The sequence below is a fragment of the Salmo trutta genome, chromosome 1 (assembly GCF_901001165.1).
Source record: "Salmo trutta chromosome 1, fSalTru1.1, whole genome shotgun sequence".
NCBI lineage: Eukaryota > Metazoa > Chordata > Actinopteri > Salmoniformes > Salmonidae > Salmo > Salmo trutta.
Window position 1 is genome coordinate 43930579 of NC_042957.1, and position 17762 is coordinate 43948340.

General features: G+C 42.8%; 1 protein-coding gene across 1 annotated transcript in view; it reads left to right on the forward strand.

Moving 5' to 3' along the window:
- The first annotated feature begins 1784 nt into the window (after nt 1-1784).
- The window catches only part of LOC115196684 (retinoic acid receptor alpha), a 173903-nt gene continuing 157925 nt past the window's right edge, over nt 1785-17762 (forward strand). Inside the window, exon 1 of the mRNA XM_029757519.1 lies at nt 1785-2015. The gene's annotated coding sequence lies outside the window, so the exon portion shown is untranslated. The remainder of the gene's footprint in view (nt 2016-17762) is intronic.

A 17762-nucleotide genomic window follows, 5' to 3' on the forward strand; every position in this document is an offset into this window, starting at 1 on the left:
GGATCCACTAGACCTAGGTTGAAATACTATTTGAAAATCATTCCAAATACTAGTTGTGCTCGTTTGAGCTTGCCTGGCGTTTTTGAACCAATAGAAACGTCCCCAATGTGCAAATGACGCCCACCTGACACTCCAGGTTCAAAGTCTTTGACATTTCAAATAGTATTTGTACCCAGGTCTGCGGACACTCTCCCTGGAAACAGCGCCGGCCAGCCAGGCCATAGTGCTATATGGATAAAAGGTCCTGGCAGTCTCCAAGCAGCTGTCTCTCTCCTCATACATCTTGGCAAAGGGAGAAGAGAGGAGAGAAGGGAGAGATGAGAGAGGACACCCAGCCAGGGATGGCCCATGGCCATTTATGGCCCATGGCCCACCCTGTCCAGCAGTAACAAGTGTGGACTGGACGGACTCGTTGCGCTCACTTCCATCTCAGGAATAGTCCTGGATTGTAGCCCACTACAGTCTGCCATAAACAGAGGAGAGGGAGACCAGGCGAGGCCAGGAGAGGAGAGAGGAAGACACTAGCCAGGATGAGCGTCAGAGGAATCATCTTTGAAAGCCTCTGAAAGATTACATTGTGGGCGAAAGAAACAAGGAGAGAGAGACTTCTAGCAGGAATACTGTAGTGTAGTCCCTTAAAAGGGATGGCATCAGGGATTCCTGGGAGCATGTGCTGTATAAGCCCAGCCCTAGATGCATCAGGATCGGATCCCTTCACTAGAGTCTTGTCAGTCAAAGCGTTGGACTGGGAGAGAGAGTGCTGGATGAGAAGATGATAGCAGCATGACGACATGTTACCGACCCACCACGGGACGGTTCCCAGGAACCCCTCCTGCTTGGCAGCCAGGCCCAATAAAATATGCCTGTTTTCCATCCTTGTTAAGAAAAATAGATTTTACAGGCATGTTTGATCCGGGGGAATGTAGGGGGTGTTCCTCAGTGATACACATTAGTAGGCCTATATGCTTGAGGGCATGCTTAGACAAATGGAAGCCGATTACCCTACCGCAAAGTAACCAAATCATTAGCTATCATCACAATATACTTCTACTATCATCACCAAAATGAAGTTAGCGAGCTAGCTTGTTTACAACGGGCAAAAATGTTTTACGCGCCTCACGCTGGTTCGTCACAAAACCTGGTACTGCTGTTCTGCAGGATCTTGGACCAGCTACTCACGCAGATCCACGATTCGTTTCAGCCAGGGTTTGTTTGCGTTTCACCCGTGCATTATAGCGTGGATTAGGGTACAAACGCTCCAGGATCTGGATCATACAGTGACGTGTGAAAGCGCCCTTAGATTGTACACTAAGAATTTGGTTCATTGACAGTTGACACAGATAGGATTAATTCTTGATGCCCACATTACAAACAAAAAATGTAACTAATCTAATATACATAGTGACATTGATTCCACATTTAAATTCAAAACAGCATTACACGTAATGTATTAATTTGATTATGAAAGGAATATTATAAACATGGGATACATGTTGCACTTCCAAAGTCCTAGTTAGAAGAGCAATAGTAGGCTTCTCGGTAGGATGGAGTTTTGATGTACAGTACAGCTGATTCAAATGACCAACTCATCATCAAGCTTTGATTATTTGAATAGCTGCGTGGTGCTAGGGCATAAACCAAAAAATCTGCACCCAGGGGGGCCTCCAGGACCGACTTTGCGAAACCCTGCAGTAGATTACATAATTGACATTGTAGATATGAAAGGTGGGAGTGGACTTCTCTAGGCTGGCCAGTGTTTCGTTTCCGAAAATGCACGTGACCGCAATGGCTGCTGCTCTCTAAACCTTGCATCAATTTGCGCGGCTCCGTGAACACCAGTTTCTTTGCAGAAAACTCGGCAGAGCTCTTGTCAGACTCGCGCTGTCTGACAAAGCAGACCTTCCTATACCGGGCCACTCCTCGTCAAAGGACTTCGGAAAAGAAGGACAGGACAAAACATAATCGGCTCGGTTCGGACTTCCACCAACCAACACGTCGGTAGGAGGAGTCAACAGGTATTGACTGGCTATTTAATTTAGGCTACTGACAATGTGATTGTTCGGACGTGTGACAGGTAGACTAGATTCGGTAGAAGCAGATTATACCGACTAAAATCCGTCTGGTAGGCTATGAGTTCGAGGAGAGAGTTTAACGTGGTGTTTCAATCTGTGTGCTGTCATGACTCCGTTTTCCTTTTCTGTTGTGCAGAAATATCAAGCCACATCCCGCCATTGTGTAAACTGTTAAAATGTCATTTGTTGCGAGCCTTGACAGTTATATAGGTTGCCGCTACAATGTAACAAGCTTTGTCCATAGATGGAATCGTTGCATAGTGTGCTTGTTCAGCCAACACCTGTCTACAAGATTTTGTGCCATTTTGTTTCAAAATTGAACGATTTAAAGCTTGAAAGACATTTTTGAATGTTTTAGATGTCACATTTGATGGCTGTGCTGCCACTCGAAACAGTTCTAACAAACAATTCACTGATAACGGCTGTCTTGGGGTGACGTCCGCGTTTTCTCGGAGTCAGGTAAATTATGTCAGCTAAAAAAAACAAAGACAGCCCCGACGTCCAGTCACAAAGCTCTCACAGGTTGATCAGATTTGAAATATTTCCGTGTTGGTCATGATGTGACACTGGTCCAACCTACTCGACATCCTCCACAGCATAAAGCCCGCAACCCTAATTTGCATACACCCCGTCCAAATTATAATGGTCTGTGAGTTTTGCTGCTTTCGTAACAAAGTGGGAGATGGGAATTTACTACATTGTGAAGTGGTAAATACCAGTTGGATGCATTAATATGCTTTGTACTCATTGATAAGAGCAGATTGGCTCATGGCCAACAAACTGCATATACCATAAACTAAAAGTACAGCTAGTATGCTTGCAAAGTAATTATAGTGTTCAAATACCACATTAATAATTAAGAGAGAGCTTTTTATGAATAATGTTTTGTTGCAATTAACTGCAAAACATGATATCAAAGTCATTTCCTTAGTAGTTGACGTCAGAGCATGTGAGAGGAGTGAGCGCTCTGGATGACGAGTTTCCCACTAGTAATTACCAGTTGGAGGCTTTTCAAGTGGATTTTCCCCAGTCGTATGTGGTACATTTCCACTTCCCACTTGGTTATGAATGCAGCATAAAGAGTTTATCGTAGTCCTAAACTTATATGCATATGCACATCAGTGTTCTAGAATATTGGACCGTTGGCATTCATAATTTTCAGCGCAGCTCAAGCAATTTCTCCAACTGTCAGCACATTCAAATGAATGGAGGAGGTGGGGAGGTGCGCGTTCGTGCTGTGCGTCCACGGTGGATGGAGGTCTCGGAGACGCGTAGCTGTGTAACAATGGGACCCTGGACTATCGCGTCTCAGCGTCTGTGGACTATGATTTATGCTTTAGGCTGCCTGATACAGCCTACTTATGTGTCGGGTAGGTTTTTATCTGCCTTTCAATAAGCATGTCACGATGGGTTGACTTGATAGGTTGACTAGACTATGGGACTTGGCAGTAGTGCACTCCCCTTTTGACAAAAAAATGTTCAGCACCCCCACCTCCAAACATCTTCCTGCTGCTATGGGACTTGGGCCGTTTTACCTTTTTTATATTATGGAATTTAGCCTAATTCTTCTATACTCTCACTGTGAGTCAATCAATTCTGGGAAGTTACACTGCATGACACAACATTAAGTTTGTATGTTAACTACTGAGTGTGTAAAAGAGCTGACTTTTTGTGTTCATTCAACACTCTAAAAAGAAAAGGTTCCTGAAGGTACTTTTCAGGGTTCCTCACATTGCAACACTGGTGGAATCCCTATTTCCCTAAATAACTTTTTAAAAAGGTTCCTCAAATAACGTTCTAGGGATCGAATCCCTGAGATGACAAGGTAAAAATCTGTCGTTCTGTCCCTGAACAAGGCAGTTAACCAACTGTTCCTAGGCCGTCATTGTAAATAAGAATTTGTTCTTAAATGACTTGCCTAGTTAAATAAAGGTTTAATAAAACTCATAGGCATGTAGAGACACATCGAATAACAGCTTTGTATGTGGTTTCTAGTTTGAGTAATGTGGCTGTTACAACTGAACTCACATTGTCTCTTGTCTCCCCTGTCCTTCTCTGCAGCAAATAACTTTGCCATTCAACATTTGTTGGTCATTTACCCCCCTCAGCAATTCCCACAACATATTTCTGAATGCAAGCCATAGTGCTTTTCACTGATGCTGCATACTAAATATTAAAAAGGAAATGGACCCCCATTGCCACTCCCAATCCCAACTCACTAAAGATCCTCAGGCTCTTTAGTGAGTTGCTCCTCTCCGTCCAGGAAGACTTGGATGTGGCTCTCATCCGCAAAGGGATTCCCATCTATTCTTATGGTAGGCGATGGGAGCTTTACACAAAAAAATGTATACGATTTTAAGGTTACTCAAGTCCTATTTCAAACAGTAAGTTAACAACTGAGTACACCTTACACATGATTACTTCTAACTTTGCGTTTACCTTTAAATTGGAGGGTGTTTAATAAGACTGGATTAGAATGAATAGAACTAGAACAGCTGCATACTGTGAAGGGTACATGACAAATGTCATGATGGATTATTGGGACCGAGGTCAGAGGGAGCAGACTTAGTCAATTACATAACTAGCGATTGTCTCGTTATGCTGCTACAAATGTGATGGAATAAACCGCGCGAGAAGAAAATATCCAAGCCAGCACATGGTCTGGATAGGCACAATCTGGTGTAACATGGATGTCAATAACCATTATTTTTTCAGACTAACATGTAGGCTACAAGTACATATATTGATGTTCCCGTGTGCATGCGTGTCTGTGCGTGTGTTGTTGACTAAGCCTGTGTGTACAGAAGCTTTGATCAGTTATTAATTCGGTTTTAGTTGCTTGATTTCCATATAATAAATCTCGTCTAAATAAGGCCAAGCTTTTGTTTTGTTTGTTACAGAGCGCCCACATGCATTGCTGTACTGAATATTATAAACTCAGTGATCCAAATCCAAGCTACATAGCCTCTTGAAAACTGAGTGTGAATCATTTGAGGCTAATTTTAAAAGCAGTGGTGGAAAAAGTACCTAATTGTCATACATGAGTAAAAGTAAAGATACCTTAATAGAAAATGACTCCAGTAAAAGTGAAAGTCAGCAGGTAAAATACTTCTTAAGTAAAAGTCTGTGTTTAGTGAGTCCGTCAGATCAGATGCAGTAGGGATGACCGGGGATTTTCTCTTGATAAGTGAGTGAATTGGACAATTTTCCTGTCATGCTAAGCATTCAAAATGTAACGAGTACTTTTGGGTGTCACGCAAAATGTATGGAGTTAGTAAGTAAATTGTTTTCTTTAGGAATGTGGTGGAGTAAAGTGAAAGTTGTCAAAAATATAAAATCAAATCACAAATACCACAGAAAAGTACTTAAGTACTACTGTTTTAGTATTTTTACTTAAGTACTTTACACCACGGTTTTAAAGGCTTCTCAAAACATGTTGGCTAGGCTAATGAGACCACTAAACAAATTAAAATGGTGAATTGTATCAATCATAATCATAATGATGTAGTACACACAGCATCTTGCAATGATCAAAGAAATCCCTGTATTAGCAAACGAGAGAAAACAACTAAGTTTTGTATTGGTCCTTCTCTGTGAGCATCCCCAGGTCCCCCCCTGTCAATGTAATTTTATTCATTATGATCTAAAGGGGAAAACTGATCCTTGATCAGCACTCCTACTCTGTGACCCTTTGTGAATACTGGCCTGATTGATAGATAAACATGAGGCAAGCTTGTACTTGCACCGTTCTAAATGTGTTCCTGCCTGGCAGCAGAGAGCGTCAGCAAGAAGCTCTTCTCCTACTGTATGTGTGATGCTGACTGATGAGATGAGACCCAGGTGATGACAGGGACCCGTCTGTACTGTATGTGCACGTGGGAAGGCATGTGTACTCACAAGAAGACACTGTTGCGCACACACACCATCAATAGCATATTGTAGGCTACCGATACGTGTGCACGTGTACTGTCTGCAAAGAAACGTGGCGTTGATTCAAGCTGTACATAATTGTTTTCCTCGCTAACTTGCTCAAATCAAACTTTACTTGTCACATGCGTCGAATACAACCAGTGTAGACCTTACCGTGAAATGCTTACTTTACAAGCCCTTAACCAACAATGCAGTTTTAAGAAAATACCTAAAAAAAGTTAAAGATAAGAATAGCAAATAATTAAAGAGCAGCAGTAAAATAACAATAGCGGGGCTATATACAGGGGGTACTGGTACTGATTGAATGTGCGGGACAATGTTGTCGAAGTAATTGAGGTAATATGTACATGTATGTAGCGTTATTAAAGTGACTATGCATAGATAATAACAGAGAGTACCAGGAGTCATGGCTTGGAGGTAGAAGCTATTTAGAAGCCGCTTGGACCTTGACTTGGTGCTCCGGTACCGCTTGCCATGCGGTAGCAGAGAGAACAGTCTATGACTAGGATGGTTGGAGTCTTGGCCTTCCTCTGACACCGCCTGGTATAGAGGTCCTGGATGGCAGGAAACTTGGCCTCAGTGATGTACTGGGCCATACGCACTACCCTCTGTAGCGCCTTGGGGGCGGAGGCCGAACAGTTGCCATACCAGGCAGTGATGCAACCTGTCAGGATGCTCTCGATGGTGCATCTGTAGAACCTTTTGAGGATCTGAGGACCCATGCCAAATCTTTTCAGTCTCCTGAGGGGGAATAGGTTTTGTCGTGCCCTCTTCACAACTGTCTTAGTGTGCTTGGACCATGTTAGTTTGTTGGTGATGTGGACGCCAAGGAACTTGAACCTCTCAACCTGCTCCACTACAGCCCCGTCGATGAGAATGGGGGCGTGCTCGGTCCTCCTTTTCCTGTAGTCACCAGTCATCTCCTTGGTCTTGATCACGTTGAGGTAGAGGTTGTTGACCTTGCACCACACGGTCAGGTCTCTGACCTCCTCCCTATAGGATGTCTCATCGTTGTCGGTGTTCAGGCCTACCACTGTTGTGTCATCAGCAAACTTAATGATGGTGTTGGAGTCTTGCCTGGCCATGCAGTCATTAGTGAACAAGGAGTACAGGAGGGGACTGAGCACGCAACCTTGAGGGGCTCCCGTGTTTAAGATCAGTGTGGCGGATGTGTTGTTACCTACCCTTACCAGTCCAGGATCCAGTTGCAGAGGGAGGTGTTTAGTCCCAGGACATCTGTTTAGTCCCAGATGAAATTTGAGGGCGCTATTGTGTTGAATGCTGAGCTGTAGTCAATGAATAGCATTCTCACATAGGTGATCCTTTTGTCCAGGTCCAGGTGTGAAATGGCAGAATGGATCTGTTGGAGCGGTATGCAAATTTAATGGGTCTAGGGTTTCTGGGATAATGCTATTGATGTGAGCCATGACCAGCCTTTCTAAGCATTTAATGGCTACAGACGTGAGTGCTATGTGTAGTCATTTAGGCAGGTTACCTTAGTGTTCTTGGGCACAGGGACTATGATGGTCTGTTTTAAACATGTTGATATTACAGACTCAGACGGGGAGAGGTTGAAAATGTCAGTGAAGACACTTGCCAGTTGGTCCGCGCACGCTTTGAGTACACGTCCTGGTAATCCGTCTGGCCCCGCAGCTTTGTGAATGTTGACCTGTTTAAAGGTCTTGCTTAAATCGGCCACCGTGAGCGTTATCGCACAGTCATCCGGAACAGCTGGTGCTCTCCTGCATGCTTCAGTGTTGCTTGCCTCGAAGCGAGCATAAAAGGCATTTAGCTCATCTGGTATGCTTGCATCACTGGGTAGCTCGCATTTGGGTTTCCCTTTCTAGTCCGTAATAGTTTTCTAGCCCTGCCACATCCGACGAGCGTCAGAGCCTGTGTAGTAGGATTCAATCTTATTCCTGTATTGAAGCTTTGTCTGTTTGATGGTTCGTTTGAGTGCATAGCGGGATTTCTTATAAGCGCTCGGGTTAGTGTCCCGCTCCTCGAAAAGCGTCAGCTCTAGCCTTTAGCTCGATGCGGATGTTGCCTGTAATACATGGCTTCTGGTTGTATGTACGGTCAATGTGGGGACGTCGTCGTCGATGCACTTATTGATGAAGCCGATGACTAAGATGGTATACTCCTCAATGCCATTGGATGAATCCCGGAACATATTCCAGTCTGTGCTAGCAAAACAGTCCTGTAGTGTAGCATCCGCGTCATCTGACCACTTCCATATCGAGCTGTTACTTCCTGCTTTTAGTTTTTGATTGTAAGCAGGAATCAGGAGGATAGAATTACGGTCAGATTTGCCAAATGGAGGGCGAGGGAGAGCTTTGTATGCATCTCTGTCTGTGGAGTAAAGGTGGTCTAGAGTTTTTTTTTTCCCCCTCTGGTTGCACATGTGATATGCTGTTAAAAATGTGATAAATCTGATTTAAGTTTGCTTTAAATCAAATCAAATTTATTTATATAGCCCTTTGTATATCAGCTGAAATCTCAAAGTGCTGTACAGAAACCCAGCCTAAAACCCCAAACAGCAAGCAATGCATGTGAAAGAAGCACGGTGGCTAGGAAAAACTCCCTAGGAAAAACTCCCTAGAAAGGCCAAAAACCTAGGAAGAAACCTAGAGAGGAACCAGGCTATGAGGGGTGGCCAGTCCTCTTCTGGCTGTGCCGGGTGGATATTATAACAGAACATGGTCAAGATGTTAAAATGTTTATAAATGACCAGCATGGTCAAATAATAATAATCATTGTAGTTGTCGAGGGTGCAACAAGCACGTCCGGTGAACAGGTCAGGGTTCCGTAGCCGCAGGCAGAACAGTTGAAACTGGAGTAGCAGCATGGCCAGGTGGACTGGGGACAGCAAGGAGTCATCATGCCAGGTAGTCCCGAGGCATGGTCCTAGGGCTCAGGTCCTCCGAGAGAAAGAAAGAAAGAGAGAAAGAGAGAATTAGAGAGAGCATGTTTAAATTCACACAGGACACCGGATAAGACAAGAGAAATACTCCAGATGTAACAGACTGACCCTAGCCCCCCGGCACATAAACTACTGCAGCATAAATACTGGAGGCTGAGACAGGAGGGATCAGAAGACACTGTGGCCCCATCCGATGATACCCCTGGACAGGGCCAAACAGGCAGGATATAACCCCACCCACTTTGCCAAAGCACAGCCCCCACACCACTAGAGGGATGTCTACAACCACCAACTTACTGTCCGAAGACAAGGCCGAGTATAGTCCCCGGCCACAAGGAGCGCCGCTTCTGGATGAGCATTTTCTTGTTTCCTTATGGCCTTAGAGTTGGCTGAGTGCAGTCTTAGTGCCACCAAGGTCTGTGGTGGTCAGTAGATGGCTACGAATAATATAGATGTGAACTCTCTTGGTAGATAGTGTGGTCTACAGCTTATCATCTACTCTACCTCAGGCTAGCAAAACCTCGAGACTTCTTTAAAATTAGACATTGCGCACCAGCTATTATTGACAAATAGACACATCACCACCCCTCATATTACCATATGTAGCTTCTCTATGTTAAACAAATCAAAATATATTTTATATTTGAGATTCTTCAAAGTAGCCGCCCTTTGCCTTGATGACAGCTTTGCACACTCTTGGCATTCTCTCAACCAGCTTCATGGGGTGGAATGCATTTCAATTAACAGTTAAAAAATGTGTTTGAGCCAAGTTGTGTTGTGTTGTGACAAGGTAGGGGTGTTATACAGAAGATCGCCCTAGTTGGTAAAAGACCAAGTCCATATTATGGCAAGAACAGCTCAAATAAGTAAAGAGAAACAACAGTCCAACATTACTTTAAGACATGAAGGTCAGTCAATCTGGAACATTTCAAAAACGTTGAAAGTTTCTTGAAGTGCAGTCGCAAAAACCATCAAGCGCTATGATGAGACTCGCTCTCATGAGGAACACCACAGGAAAAGAAGACCCAGAGTTACCTCTGCTGCAGAGGATAAGTTCATTAGAGTTACCAGCCTCAGAAATTGCAGCTCAAATAAATGCTTCAAAGTTCAAGTAATAATCTCAACATCAGCTGTTCAGAGGAGACTGCGTGAATAAGGCCTTCATGGTCAAATTGCTGCAAAAAAAACACTACTAAAGGACGGCTATAAGATGAAGATACTTGCTTGGGCCAAGAAACACGATCAATGGACATTAGACCTGTGGAAATCCTTTTGAGATTTTTGGTTCCAACCGCCGTGTCTGTAAGACAGAGAGTAGGTGAACGGATGATCTCCGCATTTGTAGTTCCCATGATGAAGCATGGAGGAGGTGTGATGGTGTGGGGGTGCTTTGCTGGTGTCACTGATTTGTTTAGAATTCAAGGCACACTTAACCAGCATGGCTACCACAGCATTCTGCAGCGATATACCATCCCATCTGATTTGCGCTTAGTGGGACTATCATTTGTTTTTCAACAGGACAATGACCCAACCCACCTCCAGGCTGCAGAAGAGCTATTTGACCAAGAAGGAGAGTGATGGAGTGCTGCATCAGATAACCTGGCCTCCGCAATCACCCGACTTCAACCCGATTGAGATGGTTTGGGATGAGTTGGACTGCAGAGTGAAGGAAAAGCAGCCAACAAGTGCTCAGCATATGTGGGAACTCCAAGTCTGTTGAAAAATAATTCCAGGTGAAGCTGGTTGAGAGAATGCTAAGAGTGTGCAAAGCTGTCATCCAGGCTACTTTGAAGAATCTAAAATAAAATTTGTTCAACACCTTTTTTGGTTTCTATATGATTCCATATGTGTTATTTCATAGTTTTGATGTCTTCACTATTATTCTACAATATAGAAAATAGTCAAAATAAAGAAAAACCCTTGAATGAGTAGGTGTATCCAAACTTTTGACTGGTTCTGAATGTGTCATTTAACCTCATAGAAACCAAAGTGTCATTCGTTTTCAATTATTACATTATTACCGTTTAACAACTCATTTCTAATTGACTACCTGGTAAATAGCAGGCTGTTACCCCGTTGTTTTGACATTTCGTCTAGATTCTAGCCTTTAGATGTTTTGCTTATGGCTCCAGGTAGACTTGACACTTGGCCATTTCCATTTGTGCGCCACAATAGAGCAGTCACGAATGGAAATGGCCAAGTGGTAGGTAGTTTCGGTAAAATGTTATAAACGCTGACAGATAATTTGTTCGTTTGACATGGTGAGATCATTTTGTGCCGGTGAAGTTAATTATGTGAGAAATGGTGTTGGAAACATCTTTATGCTCAAATGTTGATATAATAACCATCATATCGAAGTAAACTTGGAGTCATGCGATGATATGGTGTGTGGTCCTCCCACTATGACTCGGAAAACCATGCAGTTTATTAGGTTACAGATTAAATACATTATGATTAACTTCACATGGTGGTGAAAGTGCATAGTGATCTTGACTTTCGTTTCCAACACACATTGAGGGTCTTATTCTGATGACAGGATGATTGATGCTTGACTGCCGTTTGATAAATAAAAATATTCTCGCTCTTATCCATAATAATCTCATCAAGTAGACTAGCCTACACTGTAGCCTATCTGCGAGCTGTTGGCTAGAGCGCACTTGCCAAAACCAGATTAGTCACATTTGCTATTTAGCGCAACAGTTTCTGTGTTGCACAACTATCTGTAGAGTTGAAAAGGCGATGGAAACACATTGAACTTTTAGAATTTTATTCTTAAGCAAAGAAGCACATTTCGTGTGCACTACGTCATCACGCACTGAATTTTATCTGTAACAAGTCCATTTGGTGGAAACACAACTGATGGGGAAAATGCACATTTTCTTTATCCAGATTTTTGTATATTTACTTGAAGATCTGTCACCAAATGGATGGAAACCTAGCTAGAGTGAGGGAAAAAGTATTTGATCCCCTGCTGATTTTGTACGTTTGCCCACTGACAAAGAAATGATCAGTCTATAATTTTAATGGTAGATTTATTTGAACAGTGAGAGACAGAATAACACCAAAAAATCCAGAAAAACACATGTCAAAAATGTTATAAATTGATTTGCATTTTAATGAGGGAAATAAGTATTTGACCCCCTCTCAATCAGAAAGATTTCTGGCTCCCAGGTGTCTTTTATACAGGTAACGAGCTGAGATTAGGAGCACACTCTAACAGAGAGTGCTCCTAATCTCAGTTTGTTACCTGTTTAAAAGACACCTGTCCACAGAAGCAATCAATCAATCAGATTCCAAACTCTCCACCATGGCCAAGACCAAAGAGCTCTCCAAGGATATCAGGGACAAGATTGTAGACCTACACAAGGCTGGAATGTGCTATAAGACCATCGCCAAGCAGCTTGGTGAGAAGGTGACAACAGTTGGTGCGATTATTCGCAAATGGAAGAAACACAAAATAACTGTCAATCTCCCTCGGCCTGGGGCTCCATGCAAGATCTCACCTCGTGAGGAATCAGCCCAGAACTACACGGGAGGATCTTGTCAATGATCTCAAGGCAGCTGGGACCATAGTCACCAAGAAAACAATTGGTAACACACTACGCCGTGAAGGACTGAAATCCTGCAGCGCCCGCAAGGTCCCCCTGCTCAATAAAGCACATATACATGCCCGTCTGAAGTTTGGCATCAACTCAACTCGCTGTGTTTGGAGGAGGAGGAATGCTGCCTATGACCCCAAGAACACCCTCCCCACCGTCAAACATGGAGGTGGAAACATTATGCTTTGGGGGTGTTTTTCTGCTAAGGGAACAGGACAACTTCACTGCATCAAAGGGACGATGGACGGGGCCATGTACCGTCAAATCTTGGGTGAGAACCTCCTTCCCTCAGCCAGGGCATTGAAAATGGGTCGTGGATGGGTATTCCAGCATGACAATGACCCAAAACACACGGCCAAGGCAAGAAAGGAGTGGCTCAAGAAGAAGCACATTAAGGTCCTGGAGTGGCCTAGCCAGTCTCCAGACCTTAATCCCATAGAAAATCTGTGGAGGGAGCTGAAGGTTCGAGTTGCCAAACGTCAGCCTCGAAACCTTAATGACTTGGAGAAGATCTGCAAAGAGGAGTGGGACAAAGTCCCTCCTGAGATGTGTGCAAACCTGGTGGCCAACTACAAGAAACGTCTGACCTCTGTGATTGCCACCAAGGGTTTTGCCACCAAGTACTAAGTCATGTTTTGCAGAGGGGTCAAATACTTATTTCCCTCATTAAAATGCAAATCAATTTATAAAGTTTTTGACATGTGTTTCTCTGGATTTTTTTATTGTTATTCTGTCTCTCACTGTTCAAATAAACCTACCATTAAAATTATAGACTGATCGTGTCTTTGTCAGTGGGCAAACGTACAAAATCAGCAGGGGATCAAATACTTTTTTCCCTCACTGTAGTGATCTCTCATCTGCTCTATGTGGTCCAGGTTAACAAATCCACTGCCCTCATCCAGTCGCTTTCGGTCTGCTATTGTCTGAATATCTGCCTTTCCATTTGATAGAATGCGTCCTTTGCTTAGCTGTCTGACTGAATGATTATTTGTCTATTGCCTGCTTCTGTTTATCCTTCTAGCCATTATTCTAGTTTGCTTGCCTATATTTCTACCAGACTTTTTTTCTCTACTTTTTTATTTTCTCATCTGATCCCTTTGTTGATATTCTCTGCGTGTGTTGGTTTCTCTGTCTGTTAGCTTGTCTGTCTATTTACCTCTTTCACCTGTCAGTTGGCACCTTTTGTCTTTAAGCTTCTTTGTCAGTTAGCTTATTTGTCAGTCAGCATCTTTGTCTTTGAGCTTCTTTTGTCAGTCTATTGTGTCCATGTTTTGGGACCAGATGTAGGTGGAGACGTTTCCTGTCACTTGAGACTTCATCACTTGACAACGGTTTCCCAGCCAAACAACTCATGAGCCAATATCAACTTTATCATCAATTGTCTTCATAATTTTTTGTTCCGGCACATGTAAAAACTTGAGAAGTTGGCATCTTACTTGATTTTCTTCAAGTCCATATGGAAAAACAGAGGCATGAAAACGGAGGGAAAAAATCGAATATAAATTGTGATGACTTGCTGCAAATAAAAACAGGAAGTGAACCACAGGAAATATATGTGGGTGTTAGGAACTAATGCCCGTGGTCGATGCCCACTACACACAAGGCACACTTTGTGCCATAGCATTGGCGTGACTGTAGGTGACGAGCTGAACTCATTGGAACGTAGGTATCTTCCTGTTCCTGTTTCAAATAACTAACACATCTCTTAGTGTTTAGGATTTAACAAACCTAGATTTGTAGAAGGGACTTCACAAAAGAACCCCAACTCTATACTGTAGGTCTATTTGCACATTACACAACGGTTGCGTCCTAATCCTGAATGGTGATTGGTTGAAACCGCATTCCAGCCAGTATCTATTCCACAAGTTACCACGGGCTAAATCTATTATGTTAAAATGCCTATTTACTCTGTTCCATCTGACTGCACAATCCACTGTTTCATCAGCCCAGGCTGGCAATTTATAAACTTGATCTCCACTATAAAAAAGCATCTAGACATTATCTCTCATTTCTTTTAGACTAACATTTAGTTTTCAACAGCGGAGATTTGAATAAACCTTGCTATCGGTCTCTCCGACATTTGCAACATTGTTTCAATATTCAAATTTGATCTCCAACTGTCCCATAGTAATGAACGTGTAGGGGTCTGGAGTCGGGACTAGACAGACAGGCAGGCAGTGTTTCTCAGCCAGTCGAAATCATGAATCAGCTGGCATCATTTTTATGGATATATACAAAGAAATGTCAATTGAAAGAAGGTAAAACAAAATGAAGTGCCGCTAGTTTGCAGTCTTTCCAGCTTTAGTTTGAAGTAATCGTGTTAGCTGTGTTGTTGGCTAGCTCCTCTGAACAACAGTGTCCTAACGAGAGAGCACATTTTCTATGCCAGGCGAAATCGCGCCTCATTAGCTCATTGTTATGGATGTATCCAAATAAATATCACTAGAAAACAGCTTAAACAAATGCAGCTACTGTTGTTATTCTGTCTGCACTGTTTGCCGTGACTGTAAATTATCCCTAGTTGGCTAGCTAGCAAGCAAGGGATAAGAACGTTGCCAGCCAGTATGGCAATGGAACATTTAGAACAAACGACTGGGTCGCATCTATGGCAGCCAAACCTATAGAATGAACGACCAGCCGGCTTTGGTAGCATCCCTAGATTTGTTTCGGAACTATATCTTGTGGAAGGATGAAATAGTATTAATGAATTCATCAAAATAACGTTTAAAGAAAATATGTCAATCATTATTTGAATATGTTGGTAACCCGTTGTTTAACCGCTTACATCTAGACGTTCCGCTAGCGGAACACCTGCTCCAATATCCAATGATAGGCGTGGCGCGAATTACAAATTCCTCAAAAATCCAAAAACTTCAATTTTTCAAACATATGACTATTTTACACCATTTTAAAGACAAGACTCTCCTTTATCTAACCACACTGTCCGATTTCAAAAAGGCTTTACAGCGAAAGCAAAACATTAGATTATGTCAGCAGAGTACCCAGCCAGAAATAATCAGACACCCATTTTTCAAGCTAGCATATAATGTCACAAAAAACAAAACCACAGCTAAATGCAGCACTAACCTTTGATGATCTTCATCAGATGACACTCCTAGGACATTATGTTATACAATACATGCATGTTTTGTTCAATCAAGTTCATATTTATATCAAAAAACAGCTTTTTACATTAGCATGTGACGTTCAGAACTAGCATTCCCACCGAACACTTCCGGTGAATTTACTAAATTACTCACGATAAACGTTCACAAAAAACATAACAATTATTTTAAGAATTATAGATACAGAACTCCTTTATGCAATCGCTATGTCCGATTTTAAAATAGCTTTTCGGTGAAAGCACATTTTGCAATATTCTGAGTAGATAGCCTGGCCATCATGGCTAGCTATTTTGACACCCACCAAGTTTGGTACTCACCAAACTCCGATTTACTATAAGAAAAATTGGATTACCTTCCCTGTTCTTCGTCAGAATGCACTCCCAGGACTTCTACTTCAATAACAAATGTTGGTTTGGTTCCAAATAATCCATAGTTATATCCAAATAGCGGCGTTTTGTTCGTGCGTTCAAGACACTATCCGAAGGGTAAAGAAGGGTGACGCGCCCGGTGCGTTTTGTGTCAAAAAAATTCAAAATATTCCATTACCGTATTTCGAAGCATGTCAAACGCTGTTTAAAATACATTTTTATGCGATTTTTCTCGTAAAAAGCGATAATATTCCAACCGGGAAACCCTGTTTTCGTTCAAAGACTAAAAAATAAAAACATGGAGTCTTCTCGTGCACGCGCCCCCAGTCTCATTGTTCTCAGATCGACCACTATCCAAATGCGCTACTGTTTTTCAGCCATGGCCTGCAAAGTCATCATTCAACGTTCTGGCGCCTTCTGAGAGCCTATGGGAGCGTTAGAAAATGTCACGTTACAGCAGAGATCCCCTGTTTTGGATAGAGATGATCAAGAAGGCCAAGAAATAGTCAGAGAGGGCGCTTCCTGTTTGGAATCTTCTCAGGTTTTGGCCTGCCAAATGAGTTCTGTTATACTCACAGACACCATTCAAACAGTTTTAGAAACTTTGGAGTGTTTTCTATCCAAAGCTAATAATTATATGCATATTCTAGTTTCTGGGCAGGAGTAATAATCAGATTAAATCGGGTTTGTTTTTTATCCGGCTGTGAAAATACTGCCCCCTATCCATAACAAGATAAAAGTGATAATGACCTCGTGTTTGGAGGATGTATTGGAACAGTTTGCCCTTTACATCTGTGCCAATACACCGCCATTTTGGGCACGATCACTTAGTTGTGAGAACTATCAAACATCCATTGGACATTCTATCTTATGTGAGACACGAAGTATTCATACCCCTAGACTTATTCCACATTTTGTTGTGTCAAAGCCAAAATTGTAAATTGAATTAAAATAAAAAATATTTTCTCTCCAATTTTGTGGTATCCAATTGGTAGTTGCAGTCTTGTCTCATTGATACAACTCCCGTACGGACTCGGGAGAGGCGAAGGTCGAGAGCCGTGCGTCCTCCGAAGCACGACCCAACCAAGCCGCACTGCTTCTTGACACAATGCCCACTTAACCCAGAAGCCAGCCACACCAATGTGTCTGAGGAAACACCGTACACCTGGCGATCGTATCAGCGCGCATGCGCCCGGCCCGCAACAGGAGTCACTAGAGCGCGATGAGACAAGGACATCCCTGCTGGCCAAACCCTCCCCTAACCCGGACGACGCTGGGCCAATTGTGCGCCGCCCCATGGGTCTCCCGGTCGGCTGCGACAGAGCCTGGACTCGAACCAGGATCTCTAGTGGCACAGCTAGCACTGTAATGCAGTGCTTTAGAGAACTGCGTCACTCGAGAGGCCCTTTTCTCACCCATTTACACACAATACCCTATAATGAAAGTGAAAATAATTTTTGGGACATTTTTGCAAATGTTATTGAAAATGAAATACATATCTAATTCACATAAGTATTCACACCCCTGTGTCAATACTTTGGCAGCAATTACAGCTAAGAGCTTTCCACAGCTGGATTGTGCAACATCTGACAATTATTCTTCAACCTCTGTCAAATTGGTTGATGATCATTGTTTGACCATTTTCAGGTCTTGCCATAGATTTTTAAGTAGATTTAAGTCAAAACTGTGACTCGCCTACTCAGGAACATTCATTGTCTTCTTGGTAAGCAACTCCAGTGTAGATT